General features: G+C 48.4%; 1 protein-coding gene across 1 annotated transcript in view; it reads right to left on the bottom strand.

Annotated features, from left to right (window-relative positions):
* The window catches only part of ARID4B (AT-rich interaction domain 4B), a 2517944-nt gene that overhangs the window by 333386 nt on the left and 2170246 nt on the right, over positions 1-14312 (bottom strand). The gene's annotated exons all lie outside the window — the stretch shown is intronic.

Raw genomic sequence — 14312 nt, 5'->3', positions numbered from 1 at the left:
ACAGGTATTTAAGATCGGCCGAGGCAGCTGGTTCAAAGGGAGAAGCAGTCAAGGCTTGAAGAACTAGTGATAGATCCAGAGGGGCTACGACTTCTTTGATAGGGGGCCTGAGCAGAAAAGTACCCTTGAGGAAGGTTTTACATAGTTTAGCTGACATCAAAGGACCTGTCTCATGTCCTACATGGTAATGGGAGATGGCTGCCAATTGTACCTTGACTGTCGAACAGCTAGCCCCTTGCTGAAAAAGTCCGGTAAGGAAGTCCAACACGGACGTTAATGGAGCAGTGAAGGGGTCCAAATTATGATGTTCCGCCCAGACGGAGAAGCTTCCATTTACTGCGGTAAACTTTCCTGGTGGAAGGTTCATGCGCTGCCACCAAGATGGCTTTGACTGGTGAAGAGATGCCGGGAGTCCTGATTAAGAGTGGAACTGGAGCAGCCAAGCTGTCAGCTTCAGGTTGTCCAGATTCGGGGTCGGTATGCCTGATGGATGGGATATTAGACCCGGGCTGGGATCCAGAATCCAGGGAGGATTCACCAAGTGAGACCACAGGTAAGGAAACCAAGTTTGCCAAGGCCAGAATGGGGCAATGAGGATTATTCTGCTCCCCAACCAAGAGGCTTTCTGTAAGAGCATTAGCATCAGGGGTAGAGGGGGATAGGCATAAAGTAGACTGGGCGGCCAAGCATGCACTAGAGCATCTCTCGGGGCTTCCCCTGGTGGGGGAATCAGAGCGAAGAAGCTGTCACATTTCGTATTTGAGGGAGAGGCAAAGAGATCGCAGCAGGGTTGCCCCCATTTTGCAAATATCCACTTCGCTACTCGGGAGTTGAGAAACCACTCGTAAGGGGAAAGAATAGTGCGGCTGAGTTTGTCCGCCAGAATGTTGGACCATCCCGGAATGTGCATTGCGATCAGAAAGCGGATGGTGGAGATCGCCCATTCCCACACCCTCATGGCCTCTCGGCAGAGAGGATAAGACCTGGTTCCCCCCTGTTTGTTGATGTACCAGACAACTGACATGTTGTCCGTCTGTATCGCAATAGTTCCTATGGGAAGAAGTTTGTGAAGTGCTCGCAACGCTAACAGCACCGCCCTCATCTCCAGAACATTGATATGCAGGGAGGTCTCTGTGTCGTTCCATGTGCCTTGGACTGTTCTGCCTGAGCAATGCCCCCCCACCCGAGGCGAGAAGCGTCCGTGGTCACCGTGACGAGAGGAGGTGGAGCGCAGAAGGGTCGGCCTGTATGGAGGTCTGGGGACTGAACCACCATAACAGGGCTCTCCTGCAAGCCTTGCTGATAGAGACAGGGTGATTGAGAGGAAGAAGCTGAAAGGACCATTGTACTTGGAGGGTCCACTGTAGTACCCTCATGTTTAGACGAGCACATGGAAGAAGCGTTATTGCCGCTGCCATGGAGCCCAGTGCCCTCAGGACCAATTCCGCCGGTGGAGCTTCTGATTGGAGGATGGCCCGCACATGAATTCTCAGATTCTGTAGTCATTCCGAAGTGAGGTAGGCTCGCAGACTTCTCATATCCAATCTGGCCCCTATGAAGTCTACCACTTGTGTCGGAGCAAGGGAGGATTTGTCCGTATTGATCGTGATGCCTAACTGGGGGGCTAGGCGGAGAAAAAAGTCTCTGGCTGAGCAGAGTAGTGCCTTGTTGGGGTGGTCAGGAGCCAGTCATCCAGGTACGGGAAGACCTGCAGTCCCTGGAGTCTCAGGTGGGCCGCTATCACTGCTAAAATTTTGGTGAACACCCTGGGGGCTGTGGTGAGGCCAAAGGGAAGGACCCTGAACTGATAGTGGCTGGCTCTCAGCCGGAAGCGGAGAAACCTCCTGGATCGTTTGTCCATTAAAATGTGGTAGCACGCATTCTTGAGGTCTACTGAGCACATCCAGTCATTCTCCTGCAAGAGGGGGAGAATGGATTGAAGAGTGACCATTCGGAATTTCTCCTTGGTTACCGACAGGTTCAAGATGGAAAGGTCTAGAATTGGTCTCAAGTCCCCCGTCTTATTTGGCACCAGAAAGAACCTGGAGTAAAACCCTAATCCGAGCTGGTCTGGGGGGACGGGTTGGATGGCTCTTTTTTCGAGCAGCTGCTGGATTTCTGCGGCTGCAGCCTCCCTCTGACCGGGTGGTACATCGGGGAGGTTCCTGAGTCTGGGAACATGTTGCATTGGTATTCTGTAACCTCTGGATATAATCCGAAGCACCCAGCGGTCTGACGTGATGGACTCCCATGCCGCCAGATGCCTCGAGAAGCGCCCCCACGACTGCCTCCAGAGTGGAGCAGTCGGGCAACCCTTCAGGGCTGTTGTGTGGGCCAATCAGAGAAGGATTCTCTGGACCCAAAATTTCTCGGGGCCCCTCTGCCTCTAGGGCGGCGTCCTCCCTGTCCTCCTCTGCCATGGAAGGATTGGTTGTCTGAAGCAGGTTGGGAATATTGCGATTTCCGGAACCACATCTTCTTCTGTCCCTTTTGGTTCTTGAAGAAGGACATCTGGGGAGCAGAGAAGCGGACTCCGATGGCAGACAACGTCTTCCCTTCCTTCTCGTTCTGGACAAGTGTCTCGCGAATGGTCTTGCCAAATAAGGCAGAACCAAAGGGGGCATTCGCAAAGGACGCCTTAAAGGGCTCCACGAAGTCACAATGTCGGAGCCAGGCCTGGCGTCTCATAACTAGACCCGCTCCGCTAGCTCTAGCGGCTCCCTCAGTGGCGTGAGACAACAGCTGCATAGAGGTATTGGAAATAGATCTTAGAGTGGCCATACGAGTGGAGTACAACTGCTTGTCCTCCGCCAACATGGACTCCAGGGGGGAAGCAGCGTATTCTTTAATAAGATCCCGCTGCATCCTGATGACATGTGCCATATAGTTCAGGGACCTTACTGAGAAGGTCGCTGAACTGAATACCCGCTTCCCAAGGCGATCCATCGAGCGGGACTCCTTGCTAGGTGGATGGACCGAGGGGCTCTCCTGAGCTAGTTCCCTCTTAGTGGCTGCCGCCATCAACATGGCATCTACGGGGGGACCCTTGCTCCAGTGGGACCGGTCTGTGGGGGGGGCTCAAAATCCTATCCGGGTGTTTAGGGACTGGCTCCACAGTGTCCGGCTCCTTCCACACCCTGGTAGTAACAAGGTCCACCAGGGGGTCGGCCGGAGGGGACACCCAAAAGGTAGACGGGCCTGCTCGAATGCCCCCAGAAACACGGACTCATCGGAGGAAGCCTTGGGGGCAGAACACCCCCCTGATCCTGAGCATTTCCATGATGTCTCCAAAGGAGACATCCTCAGGGGGTGACCTTGGGGAGCCTTCCCCTTCATCCAAGTCCGTGTCCTCTGTTAAGGACTCGGGGGAGTCCACGTGCCTCCTCTTACACTTATGCTTGCGAGGCACTTCCTCGGGGGGGGGCTGTCCGAGGAGGTCTCACCAGCAATGTCCTGTTCAAAAGGAACAACCTGGGACATCGAAGCAGGCTGTCCCTGTGGCCGGATGATGGAAGCCTGACCCAGCAGAGAGGGAGTGCAGGGTGGAGTCGAGACAAGGGCCGGAGGTCTGGATGCTCTCGACAGAGCCCTCTCCACTACATCGAAGGCCGAGGGGGAGTCGCTCTCCCTGGGCTCCGAGAGCCAACTCCCACTCGGATCCGATGAAGGGATCGGAACCGGTGCCGAGACTGTCGGATCTGAGGGACCAGTGTGCTCCGACCTGGACGGAGCCGAAGGCACACTGAATCCCTCGGATCCGAAGCTCGGGCCACGGCTCCGAGAGGTCGGATCCGATGATGGAACTGACAGACTCGAGGGTAGGGTCGTATCCGAAGTACCCAGTACTGTCGGCGCCGACCCACCCCCGGCTCCAACGCTGCCCGGCTCCAATCGCTCCGAACCCAGAAAGCGGGTCGGAGAAGGAGCTATTGGAGCAAAAAAAGGTGTCGAGCTCCCCCCCAAAGGGGGGGGGGAGGAGGCAGGAGCACTCCCACCTGCAGCTGGGCCTGGATGAACCTTCTCATCATCCGGTCCAAGTCTGCATCAGACAGGCTGTAGGTGGATCTCGACGAGGCCACCAAGGCAGGCCTGGAATGCCACCTCGATGACCTCGACGGAGATCGGGTCTCCTCCTCCTTGGGTCCCGGGGAGAAGCAAGGTGATCAGAGCTGAGGAGGAAGAGACCTGGAAGCCGTGGAGGGAGAAGCCCGCTTAGCTGGGGGGCCCGAAGCGGAGGCCTCGGCCCGCCGCTTGTGGTGCTTCTCCCTCCATTTCTCCCTCCTGGTCTCCCTGTCCTCCGGCGCTTTAGTGGGAGTTTGAATCCCAACCGGAGGAAGGGGGGCAGGAGTGGCCACCACCACAGGCTGAGGAGGTGCCACGGGAGTAATGGAGGCCGAAGTCGAATCCGGGGGCAAAAGTCCCGCCAGGACCAGCTTCGACCTCTGCTCCTTCAGTGCCCTGGGGTTGAATGCTGCACAAATGGTACATCCCGAGGAGAGGTGTTCAACCCCAAGGTACCGAACACACCGAGTGTGGCCATCCGCCGGAGAGAGCTTATGGCCACACTCGGTGCATTTAGAAAAAATAAGTTTTGGGGCCTCTGACATACCCAAAACTAAATAAAAGCTACACAAACACACTAGGCCCCAAACGCAAGCACACACAAGCACACTCTAACGACCAGCGAGGGGAGGGTAAACACTAAAAATTTAAAAATTAACTGACTAACGGGAAACCTAACACACACACACTGATTAAATTACAGAAAAGTAGGCTAATGAGACAAAAAAGAACACTTATCTCAAAAAATTGCCAGGAGCTCAAAATCCAGCTGACACACTCAAGAGCAGCAAACTAGACCTGAGGTCATTTGGGGTTGGCAGGGGATTATGGGTGAGGGGAGGAGCTAGGAGCTCGGATCCATAGCTGTATAAATAGTTGCCGGCTCGGATCCGATATCGGATCCAAGACCCACAGGTTGCTGACAAATGAAGTCCCTACTCCAGATTAATAAATATTCTGAAATCAGTGTACAGGGAAAACAAAGCAAGAATGATAGTAAATGGATGGTTAAGAGAAACGATAAGACTAAAAAGTGGTAGTAAACAAAGATGCCCAACCAGCAGCATTTTATTTGTATTAATTATGAATACAGTGGTATCAATAACTGAGAAAGCCAAATACCAGAAGGCATTATGATTCCAGTTATGTATTCATATGCAGATGACTTAGTATTACCAGTCAAGAATAAAGAATAGATGAAAATAGCTATAGAAATGCTTCATAACGAATTGAAGATGCTAAGATTGACTATTAATAAAGAGAACAGTAAAGGATTAAGCTTTTTCGGAGAAATACAAGGCATTAAATTTAATGAAGTAGAGATAGAAATCTTAGAAATAAAGTTAGGAAATGAACAATCAAGGGAACAACAATGTAGAGATATGACAGAACATATGGTCTTTACATACTTTGGAGAACATTTAGACTTTCATACAGGAAAAAGTCAGTAAGAGGCTATAAAACTTTCTATAGGATGTCCGGAGGAAATGGAAAACAAGGGATGTGCCCTCAGTTTGGAAGAAAATGAGCGACGAGAAGAGTTGTTTGATTCAATAGACATCTATACATATATTAAGATCAACGAAAGAAATAATCTGCAAAAGGTCAATAAAACCCCAAAAGTCAGAAGTCTGATAAAACAAATGAACACAGTAATTACGACTGTCCATAGAGATCCATACAATATAAAAGAAGTAAACAGGATATACAGTGGATATAAAAAGTGTACACAGCCCTATTAAAATGCCAGGTTTTTGTGATATAAAAAAATGAGACCACAATAAATAATTTCAAAACTTTTCCCACCGTTTATGTGACATATAACCTGTACAATTCAATTGAAAAACAAACAAATCTTTTGGGGGAAAAATATAAAAAATAAAAAACATACAATAAGCTGGTTGCATAAGTGTTGCACACCCGTAAATGAATACTTTGTTGAAGCACTTTTTGCTTTAATTACAAAATTCAGTCTTCTTGAGTACACACCTATCAATTAAAGAGACTCTGATTAACCCCAAATAAAGTTCAGCTGCCCTAGTAGGGCTTTCCTGACATTTACTCAGTTGCCTGCTACAGCAAAACACATGATTCGCAGAGAGCTGACAAAGCATCAAAGGGATCTATCTCATTGTTGAAAGGTATCAGTCAGGAGAAGGGCACAAAAACATTTCCACAGCATTGGATATACCATGGAACACAGTGAAAACAGTCATCAAAAAGTGGAGAAAATATGGGACAACAGTGACAATGCAAAGAACTGGACATCCCTCAAAAATTGATGAAAATACAAGACAAAAACTGGTCAGGGAGGCTGCCAAGAGACCCACAGCAACACTGCAGGAATTTCTGGCAAGTACTGGTTGTGTACTACATGTAACAACAATCTCCCGTACTCTCTATATGTCTGGACTATGGGGTAGAGTTGCAAGATGGAAGCCTTTTCTTACACAGAAAAACACCCAGGCATAGCTAAAATTTGCAAAACAATACATCAAGTCTCTCAAAAGCATGTGGGAAAATGTATTATGGTCTGATGAGACCAAGGTTGAACTTTCTGGCCACAATTCCAAAAGGTACTTTTGGCGTAAAAACAACACTTCGCATCACCAAAAGAACACCATCCCCACGGTGAAGCATGGTAGTGACAAGTATCATGCTTTGGGGGTTACTTTTCTTCAGCTGGAACTGGGGCTTTAGTCAAGGAGGAGGGAATTATGAACAGTTCCAAATGCCAGTCACTATCGGCCCAAAACCTTAAAGTGTCTGCTAGAAAGCTGAAGATGAAAAGGAATTTCACCTTTCAATATGACAATGACCCCAAGCATACATCCAAATCAACAAAAGAATGGCTTCACCAAAAGAAAATTAAAGTTTTGTAATGGCCCAGCCAGAGCCTAGACCTAAATTCAATAAAAAATCTGTGGGATGACCTGAAGAGGGCTCGGCACAAGAAATGCCCTCGCAGTCTGACAGATTTGGAGCACTTTTCCAAGGAACAGTGAGCAAATATTGTCAAAGTCAAGATGTGCCATGCTGATAGACTCCTACCCAAGAAGACTGAATGCCGTAATAAATCAAAAAGTGCTCCAACAAAGTATTAGTTAAAGGGTGTGCACACTTATGCAACCAGCTTATTGTACTTTTTTATTTTTTATATTTTTCCCCTAACAGATTTGTTTTTCAATTGAATTGCACATGTTATAGGTCACATTAAAGGTGGGAAAAGTTTTGAAATGATTTATTGTGGTGTCATTGCTTTATATCACAAAAACCTGGCACTTTAACAGGGGTGTGTACACTTTTTATATCCACTGTATTACTGTGCTGCTACATTAATAACTGATAAAGTCGTACCACAAGAACACAGGGTAGTAAGAGGAAGGAAGGGGAGAAACTAAATACCATCATGGAAGTATCTAATAGAGAAAAATATAAAGCAATTAAGACAAAAAGTGTCACTGTTAGAAGACTATAGAAGAGGGAAATGATCAACAAAAATACTAAGAAAGGTAGATGTGATAAAAGCAATGCGCAGTATTAGAACAGACCAGGATCCATCATGTATTATCGCAAATAAACTAAAAATGTCAGCACAGTTAGAAAAACTACACAGATAAATATAAAGGAAAAGTATAAAATAAGCAATTTATTGATGACCCAAAAACGTTTTCTAGAGAAGTGGGAAACAAGGTAAAAGGAACTGAAAGTCCGCCAAAAAAAGAAGAAATAGATGCATTTTGGAGAAGTATCTATGAAGATCCTGTGGAAGATAACAAAGATGCTAAATGGGTAAAAGAAATAATAAGAAGTTTAAAGGTACAGGATATGAAATGGGATGAAGTAACAGCCAAAGAGATTGAAACAAAGTTAAGAAAATCCTCTAATTTGAAAACCCCAAGCCCAGATGCAGTACCAACTTTTGGTTAAAAATGCTAACATCTTTGCACAAAGACTTAGCCATGAGTATGAACTATTTATATGCACACCCCAAACAGACACCAACCTGGCTAACAACAGGTAAAACAATAATCCTACTTAAGAGTGAACCTCCAAGCTACCCCAAAAATTATAGACCAATAACTTGCCTTCTGATGACGTATAAACTATACACGGGAACTGATGCCAACAGAGTTTATAGTCATTCAGAAGAAAACTTAATTATGACAGTAGAACAAAAGGGCAATAAAAGAAAGTCATATGGAACAAAGGATCATTTGTTGTTGAAGTCATAGTGGGGAACTGTAAAAAGGGATTCACTACAAAAAAGCATTTGATAGTATCGCACAGTCATGGATAAACCAGTGCTTACAAATGTACAAGACAGATCCTACACTGATCGACTATGTTACAGTAACCATGAAACAGTGGCAGACCACTTTACAATTAAGCCATGATAAAAGAGAAATTATCCCAGGGATAAAAATTCAAAGGGGGATATTCCAGGGTGACTCTCTGTCACCGTTGCTATTCTTTCTTGCCCTTAACCCATTAAGCTACCTACTTAACAGCTTAGGCCATAGCTACTATTCACAGCTACAATCTGGCTACAATCTGGCTCTTAGAAAAGAACAAAGTCTAAAGACATCTCATCTTCGCTTTGTCAATGATTTAAAACTGTATAGCTCATCAGATGAGGAACTGAAAGAACAGCTGCAGGTTGTCAAAACTTTTTCAAATTATATTAGAATGTTGTTTGGCCTTGATAAATGTGCAAAAGCAACCTTTAAAGCTGGAAAACTTTTAGTTATGTACTCACCATAACTTCAGATGTTTGGGATCCATCTCGCCTACATTCTGACTGATGGGTTCGGAGCCGATCCTCGGCTCCGACTCGGCACGCTTATGCCAAAGAACAAAGTCTCTTATTGGCTGAGCTTACTATATCCCAGGATGCACCACTACCAGTCCCCCAGATCTAGTTTGTCCGCATACATGCACACACGCATGCACTGCTTATATAACATTGACAGATGATACAAGATAAAACAGTAGAACTCAAACCGTTCAATCTCTTCTGATCTCCAAGGCAGGGGGAAGGAGGGTGGGTATTAGGAATGTAGGCGAGATGGATCCCAAACATCTGAAGTTATGGTGAGTACATAACTAAAAGATGTTATGTGATCCTATCTCGCCTACATTCTGACTGATGGGACAGCGTCCCTAGCACCTAAATCCTGGGTGGCTCACTGGAAAACACTCCTGAGTACCGTGGAACCAAATGATGCTCGCCCTTTAGATGCCACATCCAATTTATAGTGGGAAATGAAAGTGTGCGGGTTGGACCAAGTAGCCGCAGCACAAATCTCAGAAATAGCGAGCTTGGAATGGAATGCAATAGAGGTAGCCATAGCTCTAGTAGAGTGAGCTTTGACAGAAGTTGTAAGTTGTTTATTTGCAGAGGAATAAGCCTGAGTTATGCAATCTCTGATCCATTTGGCAATAGTAGCTTTAGTGATGGTTTTACCCAGTTTATTATCTGAAAAGGACACAAACAATTGATCTGTTTTCCGAATTTGCTGAGTCCTATCTAGATAGAAGCGCAATTGCCTGTGAACATCCAATGTATGGAAGGTGTATTCCGCTTTGTTTGAAAATTTTGGAAAGAAAATTGGTAGCTCTAAAGATTGTTGGAGACAGAGATTAGAGCAAACTTTTGGGACAAAAGATGGATTAGGTCTAAGTGATACTCTATCCTTGTGAAAAATCAAGTACGGTGGTTTGATAGATAGGGCTTGAAGTTCTGAAACTCTTCTTGCAGAGGTAATTGCAATTAAGAAGGCAGTTTTCCAAGACAGATATTTCAACTCACATGTAGCAGCCGGTTCAAAGGGGGAAGATGTTAAGGCACGAAGTACCAAATCAAGATCCCACGGAGGCAGGATGAAAAACTGGGGTCTTAAAAGCACAGCACCTTTCATGAAAGTTTTACATAATCTGCTGCTCATCAACGGTGGGTCTATGGAATCGTGAAATTTGGAGATAGCTGCTAGTTGGACTTTAATAGTAGAGACTGAAGATCCTTGATTAAACAAGGATGTTAAAAATTTCAAGACCTCCGGTATCGGGGCAGTAATAGGGTCTAAGCCTCTGAGTTGAGCCCAGATAGCAAACCTTTTACACTTACTGTGATACAATTTCTTAGTGGTGGGTTTGTGGGCTGAAGATAAAATGTGAATAACTTCCGGGTCCAAGGTGTGATTTCTGACTATAGTCGGAAGTGGAGGAGCCAAGCTGTTAATTTCAAAGTGTGAAGGGACTGGTGCTGTTGTCCCGACTGATGAACCAGAAGGTCCGGATTAGACCGTCCAGAGTATATTTCTGTAGGTAGGGGAACCATACCTGACGAGGCCAGTACGGAGCAATTAGAATCATTGTGGACCCCAATTGGGAAGCTTTCTGGATGACTTTGGGGAGGAGTGGAATCGGAGGGAAAGCATAAAGCAGTCCTGTTGGCCAAGGTTGGACTAGAGCATCCGTAGCTGTCTCCCCTTGACGCGGGGTCAAGGAAAAGAACCTTTGCACTTAGGTGTTGTGGTGTTGCAAACAGGTCGCAGCACGGAATCCCCCATCTTTTGAAAATCTGAGCTGCTACTGTTTCGTTCAGAGACCACTCGTGAGGAGGGAGAATAGTCCTGCTCAGTCTGTCTGCCAATACATTGGATTTGCCTGGAATGTGGGTCGCTACCAGGAAGCTTGGTAGCCACTGCCCATTCCCACACCCTCATGGCCTCTCTGCAAAGGGGATAAGATCTGGTCCCTCCTTGTTTGTTTAGATACCAGACCACCGACATGTTGTCTGTGTGGATGGCGATAATGCCTTGAGGGAGAAACTTGTGGAGGGCTTGTAGGGACAGAAGTACAGCCCTCATTTCCAACACATTGATATGGAGAAATGTTTCGTTTGGAAGCCAAGAACCTTGAACTGACCTGCCCAGACAATGCCCCCCCCACCCCGTCTGGGAGGCATCCGTTGTCAAGGTGGCCACCGGAGGGTATAACAAAGGGTCTTCCCTGATTCAGATTGGATGGCAGAAGCCACCAGCGGAGGTCCCGTTTGCACGTTTCTGTAATCAGTATGTGATGATTGAGGGGGAGATCCTGAAAAGACCATTGTGTCGATAACAGCCACTGGAGAATCCTCATGTGCAACCTTGCCAGAGGAACTAGGAGAACCGTGGCAGACATTGAACCTAAAAGTTGCAGGACCATCCTGGCTGGGGCGTTGGATCTTAGAAGCAGGGCTCGGACTTGATCTTGTAATGTTTGTATCCTTTTGGTAGGAAGGAAGATTCGCATTAATTTTGAGTCTATCTTTGCTCCTATGAATCTTATGCGCTGAGAAGGCAGCAAGACAGACTTTGACCAGTTGAATGTAATTCCCAGGGAAGCACCCAGGGAGATGGTGGCTTGTAGGTTCTCTAGTAGTAGATGCCTGGTGGTGGCAGTCAGGAGCCAGTCGTCCAGATAGGGAAACACTTGGAATCCGAGACTCCTCAGGTGAGCAGTCACTACTGCCAAACACTTGGTGAACACCCTGGGGGCTGTGGTGAGACCAAAGGGCAGTGCACAAAATTGGAAATGACTGTCTCCCAGGCTGAAGCGCAGATACCTCCTGGACGCCTGATGTATCGGTATGTGATAATAGGCGTCCTTGAGATCTATGGAGCACATCCAAACATCTTTCTCCAACAATGGGAGAATGGATTGTAAAGTGACCATTCGGAATTTGGACTTCATGATGAACTGGTTTAGTTTGCTGAGATCCAAAATGGGTCTCAGGTCCCCTGTCTTTTTTGGCACTAAAAAGAACCTTGAGTAATTTCCGGATCCGATCTGGTCTGTGGGGACCGGTTGGATGACTCCTTTTTCTAGCAGCTTTGAAGCTTCTACGGCTGCAATTTCCCTTTGACTGGGTGGTGGGTCCGGGATTTTTTTGGACAGTGGGGGTGGGTGTGTGAAGGGAATGGTGTAACCTCCGGCAATAATCCGAAGCACCCATCTGTCCTGAGTAATAGACTCCCAGGCTTTTAGGTGCTTGGCAAAACGGCACACGACTGGCTCCGGAGCAGCACAGCCAGGCAATCCCTCATGGAGTGTGGGAGGCTGAAGAGCCACGAAAGGACTCGCGGTCTCCAGTGTTGCGGGGGCCTCTGCCGCCTCTGGGACGGCGTCTCCCAGAAAAATTTCCCCGTCGTCTGCCTCTGGAAGGGGAATCTTCCTGCTGTTGAGGAAAGAATTTCTGTGATTTGCGGAACCACATCTTCCCTCCTCTTTTAGCCTTAGGATAAGGCCGAAAGGGCGTGGAAAATCGTGCTCCTACGGCAGATAAAGTCTTTCCCTCCTGCTCACAGCGGGTAAGAGTGTCTTCTACCTTGGGTCCAAACAAAGAGGACCCATCAAAGGGAGCGTCGGCAAAGGAAGACTTGAAGGCCTCCGCAAAATGACACAAACGGAGCCAGGCTTGTCTTCGTAGAGCCACGCCTGTGCCTGCCGCTCTGCCCCTTCGGCCGCATATGAAATGAGCCTCATGGACGAGTTAGAAATCGAGGTAAGGATAGCCAACTGAGAGCTAACCGACTGGGCTAGCTGCTCAGGTAAGTTACCTGAGAGGGAGTCTGAGAGCTCCTTGACCAGATCCCTCTGTAGTCTGGTGAAATGTGCCAAATAATTCAGGGACCTCAGAGTAAAGGCCGCTGAAGTCAGGGTGCGCTTCCGCAGTCCATGCTCCTAGACTCCTTATTAGGAGGATGGACGGACGTTGAAGCCTCTGCCATGTCCTGCTGGGTAGCAGATGCCACCACCATGGCATCTACAGCCACGCCTTTCGTTAAGAACTCCTTCTCGGGTGGGGCAGACAAAAATTTGTTAGGGCGAGAAGGCACTGGTTCCACAGTATCTGGATGTTCCCACGCCCTCCGACAAACCAAATCCAGGAGCTCATCGAAGGGCGGAGACACCCAGGAGGCGGAGGGCTGAGCCCCGAAGGCCTTGAGGAACACCGACTCATCAGCGGAGGGGGGTTTGGAATTCCAGCCGCCTCGTTGTTTGAGGATCTCTAGAATGTCTGCAAATGAGACATCATCTGAGGACGACTTTGGGGACCCCTCCGCATCATCAAGATCAGTGTCCGATGTAAGAGACTCATCGGGGGAGTCCACGTGCTTCCTCTTGCACGATCTCTTCCTTGGGGGCTCCTCCGAAGACAACTCCGAAAGACCCTCAGGAGGAGGGGAACCCCCAGTGGGGGTAACCTCAGGCCCCGGGGCTCCGCTGCCTAGAGACAGGGGAACTGCCAAAGACCCAGTCTCCATGCCCAGGGAAGGTGCCGGTAAAGCCGTAGAGATGGCCAAAGAAGATTTGGCCAAGGCACTCCTCATAGCTCTGAAGGCCGGACCCCCAGAATCCTGGGAGGGTCCAGTCTCCGGAGCCATGATAGCAGACGGAAGTCCCGCGGCCGAAGCACCGAGAGGGAGGCTCGGAACCGACTGCATTGGTCCCGAAACGTCACCCCCGGGCCCGGCCGAAGAAGTCCGCGTGCTAAACTCGGACCCGAAGGCCGGGGTTGGAGTAAGGGTCGGAGCCAACCCTAGGATCTCCACTGGCTCCATCAGCACCTGCTCCGACGGAGCCGAAGCGGTCGGAGGAGGAATGGCAATGGAATGGGCTATCGGTTCCGAAGCCAATTGGGTCGGAGCCGAAACAAATTTCTGAAAGACTGGGGACTGGAAAAGTCTTTGGAGTACCCTGTCTATGTCCGAATCTGACATCCTTGATGACCTGGAAGAGACCGAACGGGTCCGAGTAGGCCTCTCCAACGGCTCCAAGGGACTAGGGGACTGGCTCCGAATCGACTCGATAATTATCGGCGCCGAAGGAGTGTCCAAACCAATTTCCATCGGTGCCGAAGAGGGCTTCGGCGCCGAGGAGGAAGTGTCTGAGCGGACAACCTTCATCGGCTCCAAGATCAGTGGAGCCGATGAAGATGACCCGCCTCTCGAGGCCCCAGCCGTCGGCTCCGAACCCAGAGGAGTCGAGGCTGGAGGCATCGAGGCAGACCGTTCCGCCCTCGGCTCAGAAGTCCATGGAGCCGAGGGAGAAGCCTGCCTATGTCTTTTGGCGGTCAGATCCGACGGGCTGGTCGGAGCCGACGCCCTTTTCTTCTTTGCAGGAGAAGGAGAGGAAGCTAATGCCTCTTCAAATGAGGGTTTAATAAGGCCTTTTAAAATAAGTTTATTTTTCCTCTCTTG

This window comes from Protopterus annectens, chromosome 16.part0 (assembly GCF_019279795.1).
Source record: "Protopterus annectens isolate FY-2018-M chromosome 16.part0, PAN1.0, whole genome shotgun sequence".
Classification (NCBI taxonomy): Eukaryota; Metazoa; Chordata; order Ceratodontiformes; family Protopteridae; genus Protopterus; species Protopterus annectens.
This window is presented reverse-complemented; position numbering and strand designations above follow the sequence as displayed.